Here is a 9,719-nt window from a genome sequence, read left to right on the forward strand (position 1 = left end):
TACTTCCAAATGCGAATTCATGCTTTTGCACATGCGATTTCATATGATTGAATTAATTGTCTGATTTAACCTTATTTACCAAAAAACAACCAGGACACGTGTATGGCTAATAGTGTCGTGTATGTAATGTACGATTAGGTAATTTGTACCATACTCTTTACCTATATGTATATATATATATATATGCTAATTATAATGAGAAAACCTTAGAACCCCAATTGTGTGGACAATAAGCTTCCACATGTTTTTTGTAACAGATAGCTTAAAGGGTAAATTCGAAAATTCACTTCCAACCACCAATTAATGTAATAGCTTCAAACTTTTCAAAGTTTTCACCTGACACATTTTTGTACTACGTTGAAAAACTTTATATCTCTAATCCAATAAGTTCACTCTTCTCCATAAAACAATCTTCATTATTACCTCCAAATTTTTAGCATCATTGAATGAATTCACTCTTCTCCATAAAGTAGTCTTCATTGTTACCTGCATCACCATCATTTTTTTTATAAACTTTATCTCTCTCATCTCAACCAAACTAAATCAAGCTTCATAGAAAGACTTTTGTTCCAGATTAAAAAAAAAACACCTACCACTACTAGAAATCTCTCTCATCTTAACCAAACTACATCAAGCTTTATAGAAAGACTTTTGTTCTAGATTAAAAAAAACACCCACCACTAATAGAATTTTGTTCCAGATTGAAAAGAATACCCACCACCCTCGCGGTGGTGGTTACCAGATCCGGTGTGTGAGTTAAGATCCAGATATCAACAATTTTTTTAGTAACCAAGTCTAAAAGATGCTCCAAATCCAAAAGATGATCCAGATCCAAAAGATGTTCTGGAAAGATGCTACCGGTATGCTCCAGATCCGGTTGAAGATGTTCGATGTGTGAAGATGATGTTTCAGATGACGGTTCGATGTTGAAGATGATCCAAAAGATGTTCGATGATTGAACATGATGTTCCAGATCTAAAAGATCCTCCAGATCCATAAGTATGTTTGTTTTCAGTTTTTTTTTCAGATTTGTAATTTTTTGTGTTTTGTAGATCTTCATTCTTTTGTGTTTTGTAGATCTGCAACTTTTTTTTATTTGGTGTTTATGGTGTTTATCCTTTTAGATTAGCTGGGTGTTAATAGCTAGAAACATACATCATTTTGATTATTTGAAGTTATTAATTTCCAAGATTTGGTCTTTTTTATTGTAACACTATGTAACAGGGTATTGAAATGTAACAATCAAAGCAAAAAATGCCGGTTGCATTTTTTTTTGGTGTTTATAGAAAATAAAGTGCAATGTTACACTTTTTTAGATTAGTGTAAAAATGTATATTAACCTTTTTATGTAAAATTTTATGTGAAATGTATGTTTAAAATTTTACTTTTGTATCATTTTCTTGGTTGACTTATTTTGGTGTTTATGGTGGATTCAAATGGCACAAAAAGAAAAGCAAAGTAGATCTGGTTATTGTTTATTTTGGTGTTTATGGTGTTTATCCTTTTAGATTAGCTGGGTGTTAATAGCTAGAAACATAGTTGATTTTGATTATTCAAAGTTATGAGTCTCCAAGATCTGGTCTTTTTTATTGTAACACTATGTAACAGGCTGTTGAAATATAATAATCAAAGCAAGATTCGTTGTGTCGGTTACAATTTTTTTTATGTTTACAGAAAATAAAATGCATTGTTACACTTTTCAGATTATTGTAAAAATGTATGTTAACATTTTTATATAACATTTTATGTCAAATGTATGTTTAAACTTTTAATTTTATATCATTTTCTTGGTTGACTTATTTGGTGTTTATGGTGGATTCAAATGGCACAAAAAGAAAAGCAAAGTAGATCTGGTTATTGTTTATTTTCATGTTTATGGTGTTTATCCTTTTAGATTAGCTGGGTGTTAATAGCTAGAGGAAAACACAATCCAGTTAAGAAAACTTTAGAAACTCTTTATGTGGTCCAGATTCAGCCAACTAGCATGTTACAGAAATAAAGTGTTATAGAAATAAAGTGTTCTTTGTTGTTGTTACATATACAATGGCATGTTACAAAAATTAAAGTGTGTTTGTTACATATATGGATGTTACATTGATCATGTAAAAAATGGGTTTTTGTTGGTACACAAGTGATATATGTAACTTTTTTGTGTAAACTATTTATGCAACTTTTATGTGTAAACTATTTATATAACTTTTTTGCGTCAGTTTACATGTACAATTATTGGCTTTACTTGTTTTTTTATTAGTACATATGTAATATTTTTTTAACGCCCCAAAACTCGAATGTTTATATTCACCATATGTTCTTATATGATACATCAGGAAATACATACCTAGGTTATTTAACCTAATTAAGTGTATGGTGAAAACTATTAAAGGAGGAAAGTTGTGCCAATTATGCTTTAGTGGCAAACACTAGGGACTAAAGTGGAATAAGATGAAAGTTGAGTAATTATAAGAAAAGATCAACACACAAACACACACTTCGTATGTGTTCCAGAATGATTAGGAGCTCCAAGGGAGCCAAAACCCTAACTCAACCAAAATCATCAAATTGAAGGGTGAATCGAAGCTCAAATTCATGAACGAACATGAATTAATGATCACCTACACGAGGGGATCATGAGGTATGTCTTAAAACTTAGATTGGTGATCTTGTATGAAGTGAGTTATGTTTAATCCACGAATTGGTATGAATATGTGTTAGAATCACCATATAGAACATGGATTATGCATGATTTGGATCAATTCGATGTTTTGAGGTGAAACCCATGTGTTATGGTAAGGATGATGACTTGGATTATCATCCATGTCCAATTATTATTCAATGTTGATGTAATATGTTGTGTATGATGAGTTCTTGTTAGATGAATTGAAAGAAATATGGTGTTGATATGTTTGATGTCTATGTGTGAATGATACTTGTTGATTAGTAAGAAGATTTGATGAATTATGTATGAGCTTGAAAGATTATGCATAAATTAGTTGTATATTGTGCTTAGAAAGTAGTATGCACACTAAGTGTATGATGAAATGTCTAAGCGAAATTAGGATGCGAAATTGTATGAAATAGCTTAATATATATGAACGAGATAAGGTAATGATGTAATTAGTAGTATACTAACTTAAAGAATGTACTTTAGATGGAACTCATACAAGAATTCGGTTGAATGTATGTGTTGGTCAAGACTATGCATTAAGGGCTTGTACATTATGCTTAATATCACTAGATGATCATGTGATTGTGAGCACATTTGCATCATGAGTAGGAGTTGTATATAATGTCAATTGTATAGCCTATTATGATGTTACATATATATGAGGATAAGTCGAAAGTTCATATGATTTGACATTATATATGATGTTACATATCATATGAGGATAAGTCGAAAGTTCATATGATGATACATATATATGAGGATAAGTCGAATTATATGAGGATAAGTCGACTACGCATAAGAAGCATGATTTGACTTGTTGTCGTAAAGGTAGGATTATAGGAAGTCGTGTGGTACATGTTAAATCAATACTCGTTATATGGAATGACATGATGAATTATATGAGTTTGAAAGGATGTGAATTTAGGTATATGTCTTATGCTTGTTAGAATTGACTAATGAAAGTCAAATATTAAATGTGCAATTGATATGATCGTTAACATGTACAATTGTGTATGCTAATAAGAATGTGATTTCGATGACATGAAAGTATAGGAATCATGTCGAGATGGACTCAAGCACGAAAGGCTAACGGGTCAAGAGGAGGCAAGGAAGCGGATATGAACACGGATGCATAAGGTAAGTGATTTCTGGAATCACTTCTTAATTTGTTTAAGTAAAGTTAAGTACTAGTTATTTATTTATGATAATTGAAATCAAGTAGGGTTTTACACAGAATGGAAATGTTAGGATCCGGGTCAAAATGATAAGTGTATTAAAGGTTTGGTTATATAAAAGCGATGGATTTCACTAAGTTAACAAAACGGTCAAAATGAGATTTTATTGTATACCAGAATGGTTGCATAAGTAATGACTTCGGTATAACACCAGGGTAATGGGTAGGATTGTATATAAGCGCGCTAACCGAGAAACGGAGACGCGGGTTAACAATCTAAAGACTCGGTTGTTGATGCAGGGAATGTCTGTTGACTTCGTCTACATCATGTCTTAGGTCAAGATAGGTCAACATAGGAGCTAGAAAGTCAAAAATAGGTTGTATGTTGATAGTTTCGCTTATTTGAACATATGTTGAATTAGTTTCGCTTATGTGTCAGTTAATAGGTTCGCTTATGTGGTTTAGGTGATAGGTTCGCTTATACGGACATGTTGTATAAGCGGAACCATGCTGTCTATAAATAGCAGCCATAAGCGAAACTATATCAGGTTGTTGATGTACATTGGAGCGAAACTGTGTGTATGCTTTAGGTGTGAAACTCTGTCAAATTTACATCAGAAAGCAATAAGGAAAGGAATTGAATAGGAAAGCTGTTGTAACTTCATTTACGTTGATTCCGCCTTCGTACGTGAAGATGAACATTCTCTACTGACTATTCAGGGTCGGAACACGGTCCAACAAGTGGTATCAGAGCGAAATTGAAACTGAAATCGCTAATTTGAAACTTAAAGTTCAAGAAGCTGAAATTGAAAACGAGCGAATCCAGTTGAAGCTTAACAGCTATAGCTCCGCAAGCTTTGTATTGCAGCACATTGTTCCCAAACCCATCGGGAAAAACAAAGCTGGCGAAGATGTGTATTCTGATGGAACCGGGGTGGGTTTTCACAAAGTTCCACCTTCGATTATACATAATTACACGAAAAAGGAATCTGGGTTGGTTGAACTTGAGGAAGAAAGTGAAGTTAAACTTCCGGAGAACATTGATGTCACGTTCACATCTTCCAATGACGATAGTGTCCGAAATGATATTGTAAAAGGTGTTGTTGAAAATGTGCTTAAAATGGATGGTGACACTACTGAGGAAGATGGGTGTTTCTTGGACAAATACATTCCGAAACAAAAGTCCAAGAACAACTTAAATGAAGAATCAAATCTTGTCATGTACAAGATGTTAGGTTCGGATAAGTTGTTTTCGGATTCAGAGTTTCCGATTGAGAATGTAAACATGAAAAAATTGACAAATGTTTTCAAATTGGTCGAAGTTGAGTTCTCAGCGGTGAACAATCTGAGTCAAAAGAAAAGTAAAATGAGGTTTGAGAAAGAAAAGGTTTACGACAAGAAATCTGTTAATCCATCGCGTTTTCACAATAACAACAGAAACAACTGGTCGGGTGGTTATCAGGGGGTAAATCGTATCAGAAAAGAAATGTTTCAAACAAGAGGTTTGCCGAGAAGAAAAAGTTTGTGAACAGTTCGAGTTCACTTGCTGATGAAGAAAAAGAAATTTTTTCAAAATCAAACAAAGAGTTCTTTGAGAAAAGAGCTTCTCAGTCTCAGTCTGAAGGCACAAGTCGAGTGGCTGATACTCGAACTTGCTTTAGATGTAATCAAGTTGGTCACATTGCACGAAAGTGTACCAACGTGAAGCCTAAGACTGAAACTGTGAAGACTCAACAGAAGAAAGTTGAGGTGAAGGGGAAAGCACAAATCGTTGTTGAGAAAAAGAGTGTGAAAATTGAACCCGTAAAGAAGTTGGTAACTAGAAACGACAAATTTTACAAAAGGGTTGCATTATCTCAACAAGTTTGGAAGCCAAAAATTGAGAAGAAAATTTCAACTTCTGAGGTGAAAAAGTCTGAAGAATCAATTACGGTTGATTATGATGTGAATTTCCCACCTCTTAAGGCTGAAAATTTCAAAATTCAAATTGCGAGAGTCAAGGTTACACCTAAGGCTGATGAGGCCTGGGTGGACTCGATGTTTGACTAAACAGTTTGAATTGCCGGAGCTTCCTAGATCGTGAAGCATGAATCGGCATCTTTCTTGAAGTTGTTTAAGTCAAAATTTGTTATGTGCAGGATCTTCCAAAACTTGTATCCAGATGGATCATGGATAGTGGAGCGTCAAGACATATGACAGGGAAGACTGCATTATTGTATGATGTGAGAAACATTAATGGTGGTTACGTAGGTTTCGCTGGTAATCAAGGAGGAAAGATTATAGGTGAAGAAACGTTATCCAATGGGATCATTACGTTTGAAAGAGTTAATTACATCGCTGAGCTGGAGAATAATCTGCTGAGTATCTCCCAGATTTGTGACAGGATGTATACTACTCACTTCACTGACAAAGAATGTTTGATCTTGAAACCGGGATTTGTGATACCTGAGGAATGGATCATCATGAGGGCACCAAGAGTCAATGATCTGTACGTGTTGGACATGAGCGTAGCTACTACAACCACGGGTCAGGCTCATTGTTTCGTGTCCAGAGCAACTGAGAAAGAATCAAGATTGTGGCACCGGAAGATCGGGCATATACATCTTAGAAAAATGAATCATTTGGTGCATAATGATTTAGTTACAGGAGTTCATGTCAAAGGTTTTCATCTGGAAGGGGAGTGCATAAGCTGTGTTAAAGGCAAGCAGAAGAAAACGTCACACCCTACAAAGCAAGTCAATTCAGTTTCAAGACCATTGGAAAGACTTCACATGGATTTGTTTGGTCCAGTGAACGTTAAGAGTATTACAGGAGATTACTACTGTTTGGTCATGACTGATGATTATTCCAGATTTTCATGGGTTTCTTTCTTGAAAACGAAAGATGAAACGTTTGACAGTTTAATGGGGTTGTTTAAAAGAATTGAGAATCTGTACCAGAGGCCTATTAGTAGAATTAGAAGTGATAATGGTACTGAATTCAAAAGCAGTAAGATGGAAGAATTTTGTGATGAAAGAGGTATACTGCATGAGTTTAGTGCTCCGTACACTCCGCAACAGAATGGAGTCGCAGAACGCAAAAATCGGACGCTAATAGAGACGGCTAGAACTATGCTCGCAGATTCTAAATTACCAATTAATTTCTGGGCTGAAGCTGTTTCCGCCGCATGCTATACGCTCAACAGGGTTCTCATTGTCAAGAAGTTCAACAAGACATGCTTTGAGCTAATCAATAACCGCAAGCCGAATTTGAAGTATCTAGAACCGTTCGGGTCACCCTGTACAGTTATAGAGCCTAATGGAAAGTTTGGTCCGAAGTGCATTGAGGGAATATTTGTTGGTTATGCCAATCCATTGCGACGTGTCTTCATTCCAAGTGAGAAGCGGATTATTGAAGCTGCGAATGTTGAATGTCAAGGTCACACTATGCCGCCGCAGAATCCTGGTGATTCATGGCGTTATCATTATGACAAACTTTGGGATTCGTTTGACATGAGAGAAGAATCAGAGGAAGATGAAGATTTCTTTGATGAGCTGGATATTTTGCGAGAGTATGAGTCGCAGCTCAGGTTCCCAGCGGAGTATTCTAGAAGACCTCGGGAAACTTCAAATGATGATGAAGCAGGTCCTAGCAATGCTGGTGAACATGATGATGAAGTTGCTCCTGGTAATCAGTCGGAGGTGAATGATAATCAAGAAGCTGAAAATATGCCAGTTTTTTTATCATGGTGATTCAGACTCTGAGGGGGAGCAGATCCAGTTTTCAAGTCAAACAAATCAAGTTGGTGAACAAGATGCAGAACAGAATGTTACTAATCTGGAGGGAAATGTAGATGTTCCAAGCGAAGTGATGCCGCGAACTCTTTCTTATCATCCAGAGGAGTTGATCATAGGAGAACTGCATTCAGGCGTTCGTACAAGACGTCAAATAGACCAGGGCTTAACATGTTTTTATTCTACAGTAGCACCTTTACAAACTGAATTTTCATTAAGTTGTTTTATCTCGCAGGTCGAACCGAGAACTTACAAGGAGGCGCTTACTGAAGACTCTTGGGTCATTGCAATGCAAGAAGAGTTAAGTCAGTTTGAAAAGTTGGGAGTGTGGAAGTTAGTGGATTTACCGGATGGTCAAAGGAAAATTAATACGAAATGGGTATTCAAGTGTAAGAGAGACGATAGAGGAGTGGTTGTAAGGAACAAAGCTCGACTTGTTGTTCAGGACTTTAGTCAACAGGAGGGGATTGATTTTACAGAAGTCTATGCTCCTGTAGCACGACTAGAGGCAATCAGAATTTTCCTTGCATTTGCGTCTTGGAAGAACTTCAATGTTTATCAGTTGGATGTAAAATCAGCGTTTCTTTATGGGAAGGTTAAAGAGGAGGTTTATGTCGTTCAGCCGTCGGGCTTTACTGACCCAATCCACAAGAACAAACTTTGTCTGCTGGACAAAGCGTTGTATGGTCTACATCAGGCACCGAGAGCCTGGTATGAGACTTTGTCTCAACACCTACTCGCTAACAAGTTCATACGTGGAAAAGTAGATGCCACTCTCTTCACTAAAGAGGTCGACGGACATCTTCTGATAGTTCAGATTTATGTAGACGACATAATTTTTGGGTCAAAGAATGGGAAATTGTGCAAAGATTTCGAACAGGTGATGAAGCAAAAATTCGAGATGTCATCAATGGGGGAGATGAAATTCTTTCTGGGTCTACAAGTTGAACAACTACCTGAGGGAATTTTCATTCACTAGACGAAGTACGTGCATGATATTCTAGAGAAATTTGGAATGTCAAGTTCTACTCCAGCTGCTACCCCACTTGCGACAAATCATGGGATTCACCCAGATCTCACCGGAGACAGGGCTGATGAAACGTTCTACCATTCCATGATAGGTTCTTTGATGTATCTAACTGCTTCACGTCCAGATATCATGTACCCAACGTGCCTCGCAGCAAGATATCAATCTAACCCGAGAGCTTCGCACATGATCATTATCAAGAGGATATTACGCTACTTGAAAGGAACACCCACATTGGGGTTATGGTATCCTAGAAAAGGCGATTTTACGCTCGAAGGGTATTCCGATTCGGATTTCGGATGCTGCAAAGTAAATACCAAATCAACAACTGCAGGATGCCAGTTCTTTGGACCAAGATTGGTTACCTGGCAGTGTAAGAAACAAACATCTGTGACGTTATCTACATGTGAAGCGGAGTACGTTTCTGCTAGCAGTTGCTGCTCTCAGATCCTGTGGATACAGCAACAGATGCGCGACTACGGTTTGCAGTTTCTTAACACACCTCTGTTTGTTGATAATGAGGCCGCAATAAATATAACAAAGAATCCAGTACATCACGCTAAAACTAAATATATAGAGATTCGTCATCACTTTATTCGCGATTGTTTCGAGAAAAAGTTGATACGAATTGAGAAGATCCACACTGACGAACAAAAAGCTGATTTGCATACCAAAGCTTTTGATAAAAATCGGTTTCAATATTTGTTAAAACTTAACGGTATGAAATTGCTTTCGGTGTTGGATGGAATTTTAAGCGTTGATGAGAGTACTGTTGCGGATGAAGACGAGAAACAATCTGCAATGGTTTGTTGATTTTTTACGTGTTTAGGTATTTAGGGGGAGTATAGATAGTTGTATATAGTATATTTTCAGAAAATACAAAAACAGTAAAAAATGCAAAAATACAAAAACATGATAAAATCTGAAAAAGAGCTTGTGTATATAGGGAAAATGATAGTACATCAGCTAGACAATTACAGTATGCTAAAGAATTGTAAAGACAAAATGAGTTAAACAGTCTCACTGATGATGTGTTGATAGGTTTTCGCACATTTAGTAGATTTATTCGGGATATAAACC

This window comes from Helianthus annuus, chromosome 16, assembly GCF_002127325.2.
Source record: "Helianthus annuus cultivar XRQ/B chromosome 16, HanXRQr2.0-SUNRISE, whole genome shotgun sequence".
Taxonomy (NCBI): Eukaryota; Viridiplantae; Streptophyta; class Magnoliopsida; order Asterales; family Asteraceae; genus Helianthus; species Helianthus annuus.